General features: G+C 34.0%; 1 protein-coding gene across 12 annotated transcripts in view; it reads left to right on the top strand.

Moving 5' to 3' along the window:
• The window catches only part of sfl (N-deacetylase and N-sulfotransferase sfl), a 68,149-nt gene that overhangs the window by 18,669 nt on the left and 29,403 nt on the right, over positions 1-20,077 (top strand). For 4 of the 12 annotated variants that reach the window (XM_074126395.1, XM_074126396.1, XM_074126393.1 and 1 more), the window contains one exon: positions 8,079-8,158. The exons of 5 other annotated variants lie outside the window; for them this stretch is intronic. The gene's annotated coding sequence lies outside the window, so the exon portion shown is untranslated. Of the gene's footprint in view, positions 1-7,710; positions 7,929-8,078; positions 8,159-8,425; positions 8,607-12,205; positions 12,273-20,077 lie in introns of those variants that run through there. 3 more of the 12 variants (XM_074126401.1, XM_074126392.1, XM_074126399.1) reach the window with 3 other exon arrangements.

Below are 20,077 nucleotides of genomic sequence, written 5' to 3'. Positions count from 1 at the left end.
TAGGTATGGGAAGGGCCGCAAGTATTTCTTCAAATTTTATTTATCACATTTCGCCCCCTCCACCCAGAGAAAATGTATATTTTTCATTTTTAGACCATTTTCACCAGGTATTTTGTTTAGATAATAACGAAGAAATGTAATCGTTTCGTCCTTCCAAGTCATTAACCTCGCGATAGAATAGTCAAGATCATTATGTCTAGCCGTCATAAGACCCTTATCTTCCCCTTAATGGCGGCCCTAGGGCATAAAAATAAGAAAGGCAAAACAAAACAAAAAATATAATCATCATCATCTTTTCTTGGACTATCTTGAGTAAAATTTTATTCCACCCTTAGTCTGTGAGTCTGAATACATTCTCTTCTGCTGTATTACTCTGCTTCCGGATGATGAACTTCCTTTAAATGTACAATCCTTTCTTTTGGTCTTATTTCAAACCTTTGCGGACGAATTTCTATTATAGCAGGACCTTTTTTTCTTTTTTATTCATCCTAGAAAGGTCCTGGAGAACTCTACTTTGTTTGTCGCTCCATTGAGTTTTTCCTTCTATGTGACGTTTCGAAGAAAGGTTTTGTGTGATTTTCTTTACATAAAATGCAGCAAAGTTAGAGGTGAGGCCCGTAAAAGCTAAATTGTTTCGATTTCCGGTATAAGACGTTGGATTTTATTTAAAGGTTAATAGAAGAAATTTGTAGTAAATATTGTTTGCTAGTCGCTTCCTTTCTAGGACACCTAATTTGCTCAACAAACATCTAAACGGTTCCTAATCTTACCCAAATCAAGGTGGCAGACATCTTAGAACAAAAATTTATCGGAAGTGATTGTACACAACAATCAGGAATACCAACTATCAGCTTTTCGTGAAGAAGTGAGAGAGAGAGTGAGTGACCGTACTCTAAAAAAAGTTTGTACGGTGTGTACAAGTACTCCCAATACCTCGTAAATTGAAGAGTGAATGATTAAACGAATAAAATCATTAGCCACTGATACCGTTTCCCTATTAAATAAGTAATGCCATAAAAACTCCATCCCAAAAATTTGACGCAACCGCAATGCTTCCTCAGAGAAAGTAAAGAGAGAAAAAAAAAATCACCCTGCGATTGGCAGATTTTGAACCAATCACTTTAATATACGAGGGTCGTTTGAAAAGTCCGTGCAAAAATAAAAACTACTTAATTTTTTGGGGTAAACCTTTTTTATTTTTCAACATAGTCTCCTTTGAGGCTTATACACTTCGTCCAACGCTGCTCTAGTTTGTTGATCCCTTCCGAATAATAGGATTTGTCCAAGTCTGAAAAATAGCCATTCGTTTCTGCAATCACCTCCTCGTTTGAATAAAATATTTTTCCCGCCAGCCATTTCTTCATATTGGGGAACAAATAGTAGTCCGAGGGAGCCAAGTCTGGAGAATAGGGGGGATGTGAAACGAGTTGGAACCCTATTTCCATTAATTTTGCGACCACAACTGCTGAGGTGTGAGCTGGTGCGTTGTCGTGATGGAAAAGGACTTTTTTGTGGGCCAATCGTGGGCGTTTTTCTTGCTCGGTTTCCAAACGGTCCAATAACGATGAATAATATGCACCTTTCCCTTTTCCAGATAGTCGATGAGGATTATTCCTTGCGAATCCCAAAAGACAGTCGCCATAATCTTTCCGGCCGAAGGAACGGTCTTCGCCTTTTTTGGCGCAGATTCCCCCTTGGTAACCCATTGTTTAGATTGTTCCTTGGTCTCAGGAGTGTAGTGATGTATCCATGTTCCATCCACAGTGACGAAACGACGCTTAAAGTCCTGCGGATTCTTCTGGAACAGCTGCAAACCGTCCTTGCAACACTTCACACGATTTCGTTTTTGGTCAAGCGTGAGCAATCGCGGCACCCATCTTGCGGATAGCTTTGTCATGTCCAAATGTTGATGCAAAATATTATGTACCCGTTCATTCGAGATGCCCACAGCACTAGCAATCTCACGCACCTTCACTCTTCTGTCATCCATCACCATATCATGGATTTTATCAATGTGATTTCTGGAGTAGTAACCTCAACAGGGCGTCCAGAACGTTCAGCGTCTCTTGTGCCCATATGGCCACTCCGAAAATTTTGAAACCACTTATAAACTGTTCTAATCGAAGGTGCAGAGTCACCATAATGTTTATCAAGCTTCTCTTTAGTCTCCTGAGGCGTTTTGCCTTTCATAAAGTAGTGTTTAATCAACACACGAAATTCTTTTTCGTCCATTTTTTTGAAAATCACTCGACTTCCTCGATTCAAACGAATGCCAAACACAAAGAAATAGACCGATCTGGCTGAAACTTGGTGTGTGTTCTTCCAAGAGATGCTACTAACTAAACATAACCTCGATACGCGCCAGTAGTGCTATCTCTCTGACTTTGCACGGACTTTTCAAACGACCCTCGTAGTAGATGAGGCACAACGAAATAAAACGAAGTATCAAATTATAAGAAACTTCCAACTTTTAAGGCACTCTAAAACATTGATTTCCTGTAAAAAATAAAAATAAAAATAACTATTGCAACGTAATGAATTAGAATCACAGTAATGGACATCTTTTGCTGCAGAATCTCTAATAGTAAGATTTTTTTTTAGATAAAAATATTGCGGTTTCTAGGTTTTGTAGTGACGTGCTAATTTAGAGGACCTTATCAATTTATACGATTAGAAGATAATATTTGATGATAAATTTGCAGCATGTGCTAGTTTTTATTTATATTGATCTTGTTTCTATTATCAGCTAATTTTAGCGATATTGCTAGAGTGTGGAAAATTAAATTGCCCTCTGCCACGCGCAGATTTATTGCAAATAATTTGATTGGTCTTATTAACTGGCCTGTTATAGTCGACAATCAATTTGCGCCAGATATATGTATATATATGTTTTATATAAAGCAATGTAAAGAAAAGAGAAATTGTTTTTCTACAAACTGATCACATCTGTTATAACATAGGCCTCCCATACTTTGCTAGCCTTGGGTAGAAAAGTGGATTTTCATTGCAGTTTTCCCACAAGGAGACCCTGGTCCGCTTTATTGAAAAGAAAATTTTCTTATAAGTAACCAACCGCTTCTTTATTTAATAAAATATTTATTTAGTCGAATTGTTGTGTGGATAAATGGATTTTTCATGAGCTTTTACTTTATTAATTTTAATCAAATTTTATGAGTGAATAATGTAATGAATTTCTGGTTTAAATAACAAATTTCTAAACTTTTGATTCGCAATCAAAACACAATTACGGCATCGCAATTAAATTTACTTAAAACTTGAAAGAAAAATTAATTCAAATAATAACAACCTTTTAAAATAGTAAAGAAAATTAAAATTAAGGCGATGGAAATCGTGGTTCGGTTTGATTGAAAGATGACTGGAACCTAAAAAATAAAATAATGATATAAAATGTATTCATAAACAGATGAAATCATTATGAATTCCTAGCAACAGCCACATATATCTGCCAAGAAGAGACTAACTTCTTGGATCATTCAGCAGACTGAGGAAGAGAAAGCGAATAAGAGGAATCTCTCCCCAAAAATATCCTGATGAAGAAAGAAGGACATAACGAAAAGGAAGTGAAAGATATCTTCCTTAACCCTGTAATTGGGCACCCTTGCTGGACTTCAGGGGTTGTTAGGGTTTATGGTTGAGGTTCAGTCGTTCACCACTCAGGTTGAATACCCAGTTAGTGAGATATAGCTTTGTACCTTCCACCAGTCCAGATCTGCACAGCTAACCCCGTGATTTTAAGTAGCTTGGAGACAGTATGCCTTATCCAAAAAAAAGCAAAAAAGCATTCCTTCGATAGAGAAGCCACAGATTGGAGTCCCACAAAAAAAAAAAAAAAAATCCTCTGGTCCAGTGAAACTGAAGTCTGCATAGCCAACTCAGTGGCCCCATGCCATGCCCCCATTTCAAGACTTCCTCCGCAACGATACGCGGAAGCCTCAACTGGGTCCTTCGCTTTACGCTCATTAATTATTGGCTATTTAATTTTAAAGTCTTGAAACAAAGAATTTGTGCTAAAATGCCTAATTGTCTGGCAATATTATACAGATTCTCTTAGCAATAAGATGATTTTTGTAGAAAAACGTTTTACAGCTAAAGTTATGGTCCAGATCAGATGACATCTTTAGCAAAGAAAACTAGTCTTTGGCATTTCCGGTGTTCAGATATTCTTCGTAATTTTGGTTAGATATTTGATACTCATAAATTGATACTTATTAGAACCGTACAACATGCTGAAGCAGCAATTAAAAACGCTTAACATCACCCATCACAAGATCCCTGATTATAAAAAAAAAATTGTTTTCAATTATTGGCACAGCAAAAAGGTATGTTGGTTTACGTAATAGCCAATAATGAACTATTGTTTTAGCACATTAATTAAATGGCGGTTAGTTTGATTAGCTTTACATAAACCACAATAACTCCCATTATTTCGCCATAGAAATTCTCATAAACATCATCACAATTCAGTAATTGTGCTAAATATTTCAGTATGCAGAATGTAGCACATTGTGTGGCGACACACCTTCGTGTATTACCTTGAAAACGTAAATTGTGATGAAAATAACTCAATAACGAATAAACAAAAAAAAAAAAAAGACGACAGAAGCTACAGCTCTATAAATTGATTCGGGTACTACCTGGGGACACCGCCAAAATATAGTAATCAAAATCCTTCCCCCGGAAGTAAGTCTTTATTGAATCGATTATTCAGTTATTAGAATATTCTCTCGAAATCTTTTCTCGAATGATTTTCTTTTAACTTTAATTGAAATTTTACTTTTTGTAAGGAGGAGGTAAGTTAGGCTTCCCTCTCTTAAAGTTCTACTTAGCGTTAACGTTGTCCTGTCCGTGGACAAGTTTGGCACAAAAAATGAAAGACAAGGTGCAATTTCAAGGTTTTTTAGGCATTCAACTTTTTTTCCCCCTCAAACTAAAATGTTATCTTCATTTGACCTGTCTGGACTTACAAGAATAGAACTTTAGGGTCTCAACTAAAGCTTCCACTGTCTACAAAAGATCCAATCCTACCAAGCACCCGAGGTCTCTTTATTTCCTATCTGTCTAAAGCAGAACGGTTAAATCAAGTTCCTGTGCCTGAGTTTCTTCACGTTCGAACTCAGTTGCCAGTTGCCCTAACTTATTTTGCCAGAGGAAATCCACCAAGGATGTTCATTTGATCTTAAACAAGTAAGGGGGCCGAAGTACAGAGAGAGTGTAGTGGTAGCACTGGGTGAATTCTGTACTCAAGCAGTGTGGGGTCACTTATTTTACGGAACTATACTGTAAGAAAGTTAGGATATAACTTGAGTCTAATCACCATTTGTTTATTTATTTTTTTTAAACTAATGAATAGCCATCAGTTCACAAGTTCTGCACTGAAGTTTGACCCAAAACCCTTCATTAACTCTTACGTTAATTTGTTCCCTTCATGTTCAAATTAAAGTTGGGGTACGAACTGAATTAAGATTCTGAAATATTCCGTACAATATTAATTAAATAGTAAGAAAATAATATGTACTTTTTTTTATATATTTTTTTAAACCATCAAACCTTTAGGCATGAAAAGAACTTCAGCTAAGGCATAAAAAAAAAATATTTGAGACTATCTAAGAATGAAATAATTAAACAAAAAAACTGTTAGCGTTTAGACAGGAAGTTCATTTTTGAAGAACTTCAAAGAAAAAAACAAAAAAATTGAATAAGTATTTCCGTAGAACACTTAAAAGATATAATTGCCTTCAATAAAACGCAATGCAGTCAAAGAGTATTTTCTTCAATAACACTTCTAATAAAAATCCAGCCAATTAAAATATTATGGCACGCAATGTCTTAATTCCCATTCGTTTCAATAATTTCATAGAATCATTTTTATGTTCCATTAGTTAGAAAATCGATATAATTTAATTGGTTTGGTGATCTTTATTAAAAATGGAAACTTTTATGCTGTGATAAGATTTAGTGAGATAGCGGCAGTTTTATTGTCCAGTTTCTATTTGAATTAGTAAATATAAAACCAGCGGAAATTAAATATAACCTCTTAATACAGGCGTAAAAGGAAACCCATTTCCGATTTTTTAAAAAAATAGACGATAATTTCAATTATTTTATTTAATAAAATAATTGTAGTGAGAGGAAATGATTTGTAGAAGGTTCACATCATCAGTATTTTGGTGTGTTTATCAATAAACATTTGGCTAGCAGTTTTTTACTAGCTTACACACTGGTTTGGTAATATTTATTTTAGTTGGCACCAGATATTAATATTAGCCGGATGTTGGCACGTTGAATGCCGTAGTAAACGCGGCGGCAAGCTGCTGATGTGAAATCAATGCACACACCTACATATATATGTACGAATATACACAACAACATCTGCCCACACTTCTTCACTTACATCACCGTGTTTACATTTGATTTCTACTTATTACGCCAAATTTTCACTATTGCTTGACTTTATTGGCTACTTATTTGTAAAAAAAAAAAATAAAAAAATGTATACAGAGATAAGTATTTGTACAAATATGCACGAGATAAAAAAAGTTATCATTTATTTGGTTTAATTTATACAATTTTTATAATAAGTTATTATCAATTTACATAATTAGTTTCTAAAATTGTTCATACTCCCCTTTAAAAATAACTTAGCATAATAAGAGCTCGATGAATTCATCAACAACTAACTTAGCATATTGAAATCCCAATGCAGCTAGTTAGTTGTTCTGTAATCTGGGATTTTCTACAAGCGATAGACTTTTCTTAATATCTCTTAAATCTTGAAATCTATTCTTTAATTCCTTGGATAAGGCAGCTAAATAATGATAGTACAGTTTTTCCGAGTAACGTCAATACCATCTTTATTGGCTCGTGTTACAGTTGGGAAATTAACGAAGTATTTGTTTTTGGTACTTCATCGTAATAAATGTTTAGTTTTTCTTTATTTGCCGTCTGCGAAATTGTTTTATTATCACACTAGCCGTAGTAGTTCATGTAGTGAACTAATGGGTAGAAAAGTTTCTTTATTATAACGCCTGAAATTTTAGGATATTTATGGATTATTCTATTGATTGAAGAAAGAGATATAATTAGATCACACTTGGTCAATTATGACGTATGACATTACACAACAAGAAAACAATACCCAAAAAAAATATTTGATGATTGTTTTTGGGCCGCACATAAAAGTTGAATAGGCCGCATGCGGTCCGTGGGCCGCTGGTTGGAGTATCCCTTACTCTATGTATTGTAACATACACGAAGATCAACCAAAACCTTGTATTTGTGTAGGAAAATCGGGTGAGTTTTCATATCAAATCATTTTTTTGGGCGGGAGGTCCTTTCATACTTCCAGGGAAAACCAAGATATCAAAAATTTGACGTGATCCAAAAGGCATAAATTTCCCAAGTGGTTGTAGAGAAAGTAAAATTATTGTTTTTATTTATGAACATAAATGGGTGTGACTTTAAAAGTTTTGTTTTTTTTTTCTTTTTCTATAGTACAGTGGGCATACTAAGCAAATCATTGTAGGTGTACGTATATGTCAGAGATAGGTATTGCGTGTAGGTACGTGTGTTTTTAGGGATAGAGTGCGACTGTGTGTTGGATGCCATTGAATTGTGTTGGCAGTGGAGGGGTTGAGCCGACTTACACACACTGAACGAATCATTACAACACATTCTCCATATGTTTTTAGACCATCAAGTCAGTCTTGGTCCAGTAGTGTTTTGGCCCACGTACCAGCCACATTATTATTGCTTGTTTGGGAAGGTTACGTTTAGGTTTCTTTTCTTTTTATGAATATAATCTGTTGTGTGAGTAATCATAAGTGGAAATTACCTATATTTGACTAGTACTAGTGAACTAACATTTATTATTTTTTTTGTAAGCCCAAAAGTGTTAGAGAACAATTTTGGTTAGTCTTTTTCTTTACCTTTATTTATTTTTCCCTCTTAATTTATTACCTTCTATTGTTTGGTTTCCAAACTTTAAACAAAAGAAATGTTAATTTAAAGGAAAAAAAAACAAGGAAATTAAGTTTCAATTTTTCGTTTTTATTGTGCAGTTATTTTGGAGAAAGTGCATCCTGCATTTAGTCGAAATTTTCATTGTCATCAAACAGATAACACACAACTGTTTTGACTTGTGAGTATTTATTTATTTATTGCTTAAATATGTTTTGTGTTATGTTTTATTTTATTTAAAATAAAAAGAAAAGAAAAAACATTACTACATTCCACGAGTATAAAAAACAACATTCACGAGGTCATAAAAACGGTTACAGTCCTAGTAAATAGACTGATTATTCATTAGTTTGGTATTTTAAGTACTTGTTTACTATTAATTGTTACTTTATTAAGTAATTTTCCTAGTTTTAACTTCTTTTTTTTTTCTTCGATAACGACTGATAAGGAAACAATGGATGAAGATATCTGCTTTATAGGAATTACTCCGTTTTGAAGCTCTTTTGAGTTAGTGACCAAGTGACACCTATAAAATAGTTGGACTTAAAAGCCTGCCTGGGAAAATAGGGGTTACTACTACTACTACTACTACTTATAAAATTATTTTAGGAAATCGCCAGTATTTGAAGGTAATTTTATAGTTTAGAACTTTTGACAATTTTAGAAAGAGTAAATCGTGAGAGTCTTTACAGCAGATTGTGTTCAGGCTTCCCCGCCCACGTTGAACCCTTTCTCAAGAGCCATCCGGTAATATATATTTTTTTAATGGAGACTAACGACTTTCAGCCTAAATAATCTAAATTCCAAGTATTTAAGGATTTACTGAAAATATTTAATAACATACACATTTGGTAGTTATACTAAGCATGGAAGTAATGTATTGCGTTATAAGTATAAACAATAAATGTTAAAAAGAAAGACTTGATCTTTACTTTATTATTATAAATGGCATGTTTGTATTTATTGATTTTCCTAAACAGAAATAGTTTTTTGAGAATCTATGGGTACAGTGAAAGTTTGATTTCAAGTTCAAGGGAAGGTTGAAGACACAATAAGCGCTCGCTACCTGCAGTAGAAGACCCCCCCGGTAGCAGACGTCCCCTAAAACATAAATTTCCTTTTATTTTTTTAAATAATTGTTTCTTACTGCAGTAAGAAAATTGTGTGAGTGACTCTTAATACGACTCGTATTCTATTTAAAATTACAAGTTAAGAGCTTCAATTTTTTTAGCTTCTTTGTAAAGGAGCTGTAATAATTTCTAATTCAAGCTACAGAGCGTAGACTGACTACCTTTGAAGTGATTGCTTGATCCTTACTACCACCGGAAATTGCTCGCGGTTATACAGTTTTGTTTTGTTCCTTTTTTTCTTCTCTTACTCTACTAGAAGGAGAAGTTACTGTGATCGTGCTGATTGTAGATAATGAGTTCTCATCAGAAATCCTTTGTTTTGAGGTATCCAGTGGCTGAAAAAGTGTTTTATAATTATTACAAATTGTGAACCAATTATCTCAAAGCAATTAAGCTGAAGCTGAAACTTCATATTTAGATTTGGCTCTACTCGGAGGGTACCTGACTGCACTCTAGCGTTTTCAAATTCTTGCAACCCCGTGTACCACTTTGCTTCAATGTATTTTTCTTTTCTTTTGAGATTTCTGGAAAATTGTCTCTGACTAGATTTCCTTAAACTTTACATTTTCTTTTTAATCAGTGATCTCATATTGGGAAATTCGATTTTCTGGGTGAAGAGGAATGGGTACAAGTCTCCTCTATAAACTGTTAATTCAGTACTAAGTGCGTTCAAATCCCTTATGTGGTTACTTAGAAGTTTTCTAAAAATTTTGATATTCTTGAGTATCATGCTCTTCAAATACGGTCTACCGCTTACTCTCCTTCTTGTAGGTCCACCACGAGCTCGCATCCGCCTTCCAGATCCAATAATTAGGTGAGATATTTGAAGCTACTTGCTTAGTTAATTGTCCATCAGTCACAAAATTCTTAATTCCGCTGTTCCCTATAACCAAAAAAATATTTCGTTTTATTAAAATTTATCATCTTGCGCTAATACGATTTTATTGTAAGAGAAGTATGATTTAATAGGATTTTTTTAATCACCTTTTATTTCTTGTGCCTGTTCCGAGTTCCCTTGGAATAACATTTTTTAATGATTTTAGGTGCCATAAAACAGCCTGGCGTTCATCTATAAAAGAGCCAATATTATGTCATCCATTTTAATACTCCTCAGATGGTTTTTATGCTTCCTCAGGATATATACACTGTTCACAAACTCAGAAGGGAGAAAAAAGCCTTCTGTAAAAGCCCATTCAGGTGATCGTGAAAAATATATTTCCGGTTAAAAGTCCTTAATTTGAGTTGATCGCAAAACTTCCTCTTTAATATGGAATAATACAGTAATTATTAAAATCAGTGTATATTAGACACAGCTGGGATAATAAGCTCCATATTTTAGGTTGGTAGTTAGGATGATATTTTACCATATTTAAAAGAGAGTGGTGGGCCGCTAATGTATACTGTTTGTTTGTCTCTCTAACATACATTGTTCGCATTCCTGGCCTCTCCGCCTTCCTTACAGCCGGTTTTCTAACCCAGGACGTCCCCTCTATCAGCTCGTGCTCATTGTGTGTGTACCATATATTCCCTCTTTTTAACTATTCATTACCTGCTTTCTCTCTATTCTACATCTTGTACACGTTGCTCCCCCCAAAAAATACCTCTCTCTTCCTGTTTATTTGGCTTTTCCAGTTTCCCCACATATCCTTGTAAATGTGTGGTAAGCCTTGGCTTTCATCACAGGATTCTTGAAATTGAATGTACATGATGGAATGTTTCGTGATGTAAAATACCTGGATATGAAACAAATATAATTAAAAAAAGAAAGAAAAGGATTGTCTTTGAAGTACATAAGTCATGTTTGTGTAAATATGGGGGATGCGTACTGAGTTTGTCTGAGGCACAGTGGGTTTATTTGCACGCTTTATTGTATGCACAACAACATAACTTGAATAGAACAACAACAAAAGAATATTTTTATGTTCAAATAAACATTTATATCCGCTCTTAGTTCGTAGAAGGACCGTAATAGGCAAAAACTTTTTTCTCCGGAACTGGCAATCATCTCACTTATTGTAGACCTGGCAAATTAAAATGATGTTTTTAAGGTTGAATAAAGGATCAATAAAGATCCAGGGGCGAGGAGAAGGACTTTAGCCCATCTTTGATTGCCTAATAGATAATGGTGACCCAAAATCCTCACTTCAATTTTTTTTTAAGGCCTAGAGAATGCAGCGAGAGTTACGAGTTGTTGCAATTAATAGCTGCACTTAAGGGTCCTGCTCAAATTTCTTACTGCACTTCCGTGACTGTGCTTGAATCACAGAAGAGGTCAGGGATTCACATTTAATCTGGGACGGTATAACGTTAGGCCAGGGTAGGAGGAAGGGATCTTCTTGGATGACCATCCAACACTCTTAAAGTGGGCGAACCTTTACTTAGTTAGAAGTGGAAGCGATTTTTGATCAAAAACCTTTTGTCCTCTGGTATGGCATATCCCTCTCTAAGCGAAATACTAAATTTGGACTTGCTGCTGTTTTTTTGTTATTGAGTTATATAAAAACCAATTGGTAAAAATCTCCTTTTAGAACTCAAGAGATCTCAAAATCAAAACTTTAATTTAATTCAAAATCCATAATTATCACTATCGATACTTCTCTATAATTATTAACTAGAAAAATGGTAAAGTTGGGTGTTCTTTCAACATTACGCTTTTTCGTGTAATTTTTTTACTATCAGCTCTTATACAGGGTGCGGCAGCATAACTTTCTCATTTCAAAGCTTAATAAAACCCATTGTATGAATCAGAACATTTTTATTTGTTTTTTTATAATCTAGGTGCATGTCTAAAGTTTGGTTTTACATAGTTTTGAAGATAAAATCAGATAGATGACGACCCCCATTGCTCCCATACACTGAGTAAAACGATTTCTGGCGTTTGTCATGATGGAAAGAAAGTTATGCTGCCGCACCCTGTATATCTGTTCTATCGGACAGTAAAACTAATAAATACAACGTTCTAAATAATGTTCCATGAGCACATCTCTGTTTCAGATTAGGATTTGATGCGTCCATATTTTGGGACTTGAGTTTTTAACAAAGTTTTAACGAATGTTCCCAAGAATATTACAAAAACCAAAAATCTCTCAATGATAACTCAAAATTGGTACTACTTCCTGTTACTATTTTCGATAAGGTCTTTGGCTGAAGTCCATCAAACGAAAAGTACGTCTTTACTAAAATTAACAACTAGATTTTTCAACTAGAATTAATAGTTATTGCTAGAATTTTCAAATATGGGGGGTACAAAATCGGTTAACTTGAAATTTATTTTGCAGAATAGATTATGTGGTTTTTTTTTATTATTATTATTATTAAATTAATAAATAATCAGTAAAAAATTATTTTGGTTTTGTCGGGATTATAATTGTGAGGTACTCCCTAATTTGACTGTGGTGCAGCTAGTTGTAGATTGTGTAACTATATTTTCTTATCTGTTACTAGAGTTTTGTAGAGATAACTCTACACCTACCGTGCGTAGATAAACTAACATGCTTCTAGAATAACTGCGCATTCGTAGAAAATTATACAATTAGTACTTATATAATTCAAGTAAGATACTGCTCTAGGAGCTATTTTCTCGACTAGAACTTTAGCTAGAGCAGCTCTATTTGGAAAAAAAAAAAAAAAGAAGCTACAATGTAAGATTCTTTAGAATGCGGTTTTCTAATTTGAATTTTAAATAATTGCACTTTAATTTCTCGTTCCACCTACAGAAAGCGCTCAATTTAAGCTTAGGTAAGTTATTTTAAGAAAAGCAAGAGTAGGGATAAAAAAAAGAAGAAAGAAGAAGAAGCAATAATTGGTTATCGATTGATGTAGAATGCTAATAACCCTTCTATCAGGAGGTTATAGAGACAGAAAGAAAGGAGCCCTTTGAGAGCAATCAGATCCATTCTCTCTCTCATATTTCTCAGCCTACAGTTGAATTTTCCATTTTGCTTTAATAACTTGTTTGGTTTCTGGATGTTCTCTGCTATCCTGTCCACTAGGATGACATAGTCAAGCAGTAGGTAACTACAAAGATTTTTGCTACGCTTTGATCACAATTAATAATGATTTCTGCAACATTGTTTTATGAGACCGTCTGGAATTGAATAAAATAACTTCTCTAGAGCTCTTAGAGAAGTCCTGTGAGCGACTCAGCCTACACACGACATTTTAAAAGAAAATTCTAAACTTATTGGAATTTTTTTTTTTTTTTTTTTTTTTTTTTTTTTTTTTTTTTTTTTTTTTTTTTTTTTTTTTTTTTTTTTTTTTTTTTTTTTTTTTTTTTTTTTTTTTTTTTTTTTTTATTACTTTAAGTGCGGTAACCGCGTGGACTTCCAGCCGTTGATTGTCTATATCAATCTGTTAATTGTGGAATTACTCTCGTAAAAGTTTTCCAGAAAGCACTAAAAGATTAATTAAAAAAAAAAAAAAAAAAAAAAAAATATGTATTTTCTTCAAAAACGGAAGTGTAGCGGATCATGGTGCTACAGAATTTCGTCATTTCCTTAAAAAAAAAAAATTCATTCTGTTACAGCTGTTCTTGCAACAGATATCTCTAGATTAAGCAATCAATTTTTAATTAGGGAAGGGATTAGCTATGAGGTTAGCATACTGGACTCCCACGCGGAGGTCCCGGGTTCGAATCCAGCAGCTGACCCTTAGATTTTCTCTTCCTAGGAGCTTCTTACAGCTCACTGTCCGGTGATGGACAGTGTTGTCTGTAACGAGAGAACACTGTCCGGAGGCCGGCAGTGCACTGGAAAAAGCTCCGAGCGCTAATGACCTCAGCTGTTGATGCGCAAAAAAAAAAAAAAAAAAAAAAAAAAAAAAAAAAAAATTTTTAATTGCCACTTTATTTAATTAAATAGACCCTCGTATTGAAGAGGCATTCCATATCTCATTATTCACGATATCTTCTTATAGTTACTTCTTTATTTACACAATATGAACAAGTTAAAGGATATATTATTTTTAACAATAAGGATTTAATCACAAATTAGAAGATTGCTGATTAAACTGATTACGTAATTATATCTCTCTTCTCTTGCACGCGTTCACTTTCAGCTTACTTTGCGTAATAAAGAACGACTCTGATAAAATATAGTTCATTTATTGAGAATATTCATATTTTGTTCGAGGGGATAATTGATAATTAATGTTTTATCTTTGGTGCTCATCAGCTGATTGATAAAAGGTAAAATGTCAAATTTACGGTACATCTGGGGGTGGCGAGGAGGCACAAGATTGGACATCACTCAAAAGTGCCAAATTCTGTGTATGTTGTTTAGGATCTATCTCCTACTGAATATTATAAAACGCTAAAATGTACAATTAAAAGACTATAAGGCTGGCCGAAGTTTCCTATTAAGTTATTTTTATTAGCAGTTTCCATGAGTGCCTGTGGAAACCGTGGTAACTGATGAAACTGATGGTGTTTAGCCTAGAATTTAACTATATAATATGACCCCAAGTCCAAGATAGTTTTGTACGCATATCCACACTGGTTAAATCTAAGTATGTATGGCCTGTCGGTCGGTCTTGGGAATGTTGGTAAACAGTTTTGGGGGATGAGATTCCGGCAGGGATGCCAACATTCTTGAAATAGTAAATCTATCTATCTATCTTCTCTGGCAGGCAGCTTCTCAGTGGGATCGTGATCTCATCCATATGGAACTTAACACTCGTAAACAAATTTTATAAATTATTTCAAAATTAAATAATATTTAAATTCTGATTTTTACCAAACCTAGTACCCGGTTTCGAGGGTCATTAAATTGTGGAAAACAATTTGACCTGTGTGTAAACAGGATATGTGAAAATAAAAGCTAAATCAGTAAACCGCAAGTTCAACTTTGATGTAGAAATCCTTAAATTACAAAAAAATTTAAACCTTATCCAATGTGATCTAAAAATCTGATGTAGCCCCCCCATTAAGTGTTTATTTTAAAATTTTTTGGGGGTCACACACACCTAACAATAGTATTAGTTGAATACTATCACATCAGGGGCAATTTATAATAAATGAATATTTTTTTATTACGCCAAAAAATAAATAATTTTCTCACTCTTAATAATTTCAGAATTGAAAAAATTATTCAAGTAAATACCCATTCATGCATAATTTTTAGTACATCCAATAGACATTCACCTTGCTGCATTTAGCTCATTCGTGCAGTTTCTTGTAAGCCAGGCAGTCGTTTAACCTTAAAATTGACAGAAAAATTATCACCATTCGTGGTATTAAATAAGAAAAATTTAATTTCGTGAATTCGTGCAAAGAAAATCATTTTAGTGTTCACCAGATTTCTTCGTTTTGTTTGCCCCATTTACAGAGGAAGTCTGAAAGCTCAAATTTTTCAAATTCTGAACTTAATCTGAGCACTTCCTGTATAACTAGTAAGTAAGAGAGATTAATAATAATGGTACTTAGTGCACCATGAATTAGGTCATTAGAAAAGTTTGTATAACATGGTGGAACTTGCGAGTGTTGAAAGACAGTGTTGCCTGCCACCAAAGCATAGTTTTGCTGCAAAAACTTGTGGAGTTATGAAAGAATACGCGTGTACATCCGGTACATAGAGCACACACACACACACACACACACACACTCGCACAAAACGAAACACACAAATACTCTGCAGTTGTTGATCTTCTTCGTCTTCTTCTTCTACAAACTCTGCTCACATCCTGCCAAACAAAACTCATTACACCACAGACCGTGCCACTGGCTTGTAACCAATATGAAAAGGATACGTTCCTTGATTAAGCGACGTAATAGTATAAAACTTTATTAATCAAAACGAATATTATTACTTTCGGCTTTACTATTGTTATTAAAAATAATATTGGCTAGATTCGAAATTAAGGGTAACTTCCTTCCCCTCTAGGCTCCAAGGCTTTATTAAAATATCCTTGCCAAAAGTGGATACGTTACCCTTATTAGACTTCAATATTTATTAACTTCAGTTTACACAGTGCACTTTTGAGTTTAAAAAAAAAAAAAAATCAGAATTGCATTAAAGGCTGCCGCTTTTCGCAGCCTTCTGCACTTGCGCAGTTTTCTACCCCGAGTTGCTTGATAGTATTGAGCGTCCGAACGCTAGTCTTTCGGCTTTCTCCGTGAGTTGTCGTAGAGAACAATAACAGAAAGATAAAATTTGATTTTTTTTTTTAACACAAAATTACAAATTAAATTCTGATTATAAAAGCCCCCTTTTCATGAAAAATTTTCTTTTTACATTTCTAAATAATCTCTCCAATTTTCACAAAAATTTAGTGAAAGTGAAGGTTATTTGCAAAACTTATATATTGAGTTCCTAATGATAAGACATTGTGCAGTGTATGCTAATGAATCGGTTAATAACAGGTTATGGTAATGGCGAAGGACAGTTAAGGCATTTTATAAGATCTAACAAGGCAAATTATAGATGTTATAATTGAAAGAGAAAAAAACTCCTATTTTGATGCGGAAGTCTTTGCAAAAATATTGATTAGTCTGAAGTCAATATAGGCATTTATTTCTATAAATATATTGAGACTTTTTTCTGAATGTCAAAGTTGAAGCAGGGACTAGTTAGGTTTCTGTATGGGTATGTCTGTCTGCTACTTAAATTTTGGGGTCTCTTAGGTGGTTGTTTGGCATCCAGCACTGGGCGATTCCACGCACTGACTTAGTGACGAAGATCCCGAGATATATCTCTTCACAGCAAGCGTCATACAAGATCCTCTGCTGACATCAAGATAAAAGGCCGTGTATCGTGTCCTTACCATTGCATCCTTGCCTACATAATCTGGACCTTGATCTTCTTATAAGCCACAACATCATCAAGTGGTTCCAAAGCCTTGTAGTGATTGCGAGAGGAGGAATGGAAACGGTCTCTTACATCCAAGTCTGATTGTGTTGCAAACTCTAGTAAGACCTGAGGTGGATCAATACGCAAAATAAGGAGAGATGTTTCTGTCGCTGTAATTAACTAAGGAACTTATTTTTTTTTTTTTTAAAGAAATCATGAAGGGATATCTACAAAGTATTACAGAAATAGGGGAATTTGAACTAGGGATTACTGTTGGTGACGTTGATCAGAAACCAATCGAAACTAAGATTCACCTTTCGGTGCACACGCAGTAAAACCACTTCTTGTTTCTCCAAGACGAAGTATTAAACTGAAATCCAGCTAAGAAAACCCTTAACCGGAAGTGCCCTTTGGGTTTATTTTTAGTGTTTTTTTCCCCGAAGAATGCGAAGTTTCTGATAATGTTTTCCGGTTTTCCTCAACTTCCCCTCCCCAAACCCAATCATGCAGAATCATGCTTCTTCGTTTTCTTTTAATTTGCAACGGAGACACTCACCTTCTCAGTTATATTAAAGATTACAGTAAGTGAAACTGTGTGTGGAATACTACACTAAAAAACGGTGTTATTGTTGATAATTGTGATAAGAAATGAAGTTAAATAATGTATATGATTATCGAATTAATTAAAAAAACAAAAAAATAGCACTTACTGATTGGCTGAGACTAGGTGTGGCTTGTTTACCTAGCGCGTGGGACGAACTCTCTAATCACGGAGCCGGCTATAAAAACTTTAAATACATTCACTAAGGCCAGCCCTCAGGCGATTGCCTAGATTCGCCCGATTAAAGCCCAGCCTTGTGTTATAAATCAAAAGGTTACAGCGGTTCCAACGAGAAAGGCAGGCTACGCGCTGCTTGCTACACTTAACTAAATTACCTGCCAATGATATTTATTTCCTTAAACATTATCTCCAATTTTTTGTTTTAATTAAATAGCAATCTAATATTGCGATCCAGCAAACCATTTTCAAAATAAACCATTTTCTCCAAAAAAAACTATAATATTCTCGCAAATATTTTTTAAAAATCGATCACATGACGTATTTTTTAAATTGCTACAATTACCTGATTACTAGACCTTTCTTTCAACCTTGATATTTTAGGTATATACTTAGCTGATATAATAAGGCCTGCCAAGAAATTAAGTCAGTTTCTGGAGGTGTAACAAAAAGTCTTAAGTTTTTCGATGTTTTCCATCAATGAGAAAAAAAAGAACCATATTTGAAAATGTGGTTAGGTCAGAGGTCGGCAACCCGCGGCTCAAAATTATCCAAATTTTGTGACTCTTCAGCCTGTCCAAAATAAATTGTATATTTCAATTTTATTGAAACAAATGAAAATTTCATTTATTAAATTAAAGATATTTTTTTCAAAAAGAATTTTAAATGAGATAGGTTTGAAATTGAATAGAATTATTTTAAAATACAGTACGTAATATATAGGACTGCCGCCATTTTTAATCAAACACAGGTTCAGTTATTATTTATTTGTTTCTTTACTTTGCAAAATGTGAAAATAAATATATAAAACATTTAAATGTTATTGAATATCATAAAATAATAATTTGCGAATACAAATGATCTACAGACTTCTGTACTCCTTGCGGCTCTTGGTAAGATTTATTAAAATTATTCAAGAAGAAATGACTCTCTACTTGAAATAGGTTGCCGACCCCTGGGTTAGGTCTCCATACGCCATGCTGTATAGTATCTTTGATTTTTAATCCATCATAGTACGCACTGTAGTCAGCAAGAAGACGGAGACGTAACCGAAGTCAAAATCTCTACACCAACCTCATTAATCTACCTCTGATGAAGGACGGAAGTCCGAATCTGGTCAGGGATACAATTAACATACTTCAAACATTTCATATTCCAATCGAAGAAGAAGAAGAAAAAAATTCTCTCTTTACGAGAAAACCATTAATTAGTTGTTCACAGTATAGCCGCTAATATCATAAATATCTGGATCTAATTGTAGAATAGATGTAGAAACTGTAGAATGCTGAAAAATGGCCTCCCTCTATTTTATTTGTTCATTGTATTTATTTAAATTGTATTACCAACACCTGTCCTCTACAATTCATGTTAGATATTTTTAGATCTTGTTATTTACTTGACAAATTTTAAATATATATACAGTAGTCTAAAAAAGTATTCTTACACTAAGTTTTTTTACTTTATCTACTGAACTTTTGTTTCTAGGATGACTATTTCTTCAGCACTGAAATCGAAGATAGTAACAATGAATTAAATGCTCTCATTTACTTTTATAAACATAAAGAATTGATTAAAAAGCAGAAAAATAATTTATTGTATGCAAAATAAGTATTCATACACTCAGTCTGAATGTTATAATTAACGCAGAACTAAAGACCTAATATTTTGTAAGCAATCCTTTGCATTTATTATTGCCTGAAGCCTCCTTGGCATAGATTCCACCAGGTTTAGAGTCTCTTGAGAAGTGATTTCTGTCCATAATTTCTTTAAATTGGTTATGAGCTCTTTTTTGGAAGAACATTTCAATTTTAGAATTTTTCTCTCCAAATAAGACCATATATTTTCTATAGGGTTTATATACGGAGACTGTGGAGGGGTGAGAAGTTGTTTCCGGGCATTATAAAGCAGCCATTCCTTAGTATTTTTGGCTGTATGTTTGGGATCGTTATCCTTTTGAAAGAAGTATGCGCTACCGATGAGCACGCCTACTCTCGGAATGCCTCGCGTCAACTTCAGAGACCCTTGTTACGCCACAGACCATCCGAAATCGCCTATATGCAGCGAGCTACAAAGAAAGAACTGCAAGGAAGAAACCATTTAATAGTGAAATCAATGGGATGAAGAGACTGGATTTCACTCGAAAGTTTGCCAATAAGCAGCTTTTTAATTCTTCCCAAATTCTTTATGCAATTCTTTGTTTATAAAAGAAAATGAGGGCATTCATTGTTGCTATCTTCGATTTCAGTGCTGAACAAGTAGTCATCAAAGTTCAGTAGATAAAGTAAAAAAACTTAGTGTAAGAATACTTTTTTTGACCACTATATATATTTAGTATTTTTATTGTAGTATTTCATAATTTACAAATACATAAAAAATTACAATGTGTCCCACATTGTTTTTTGTTCTTG

Source organism: Rhodnius prolixus, unplaced genomic scaffold (assembly GCF_049639745.1).
Source record: "Rhodnius prolixus isolate KJV_2025 unplaced genomic scaffold, Rpr scaffold_3, whole genome shotgun sequence".
In the NCBI taxonomy this organism is placed as follows: Eukaryota; Metazoa; Arthropoda; class Insecta; order Hemiptera; family Reduviidae; genus Rhodnius; species Rhodnius prolixus.
This window is presented reverse-complemented; position numbering and strand designations above follow the sequence as displayed.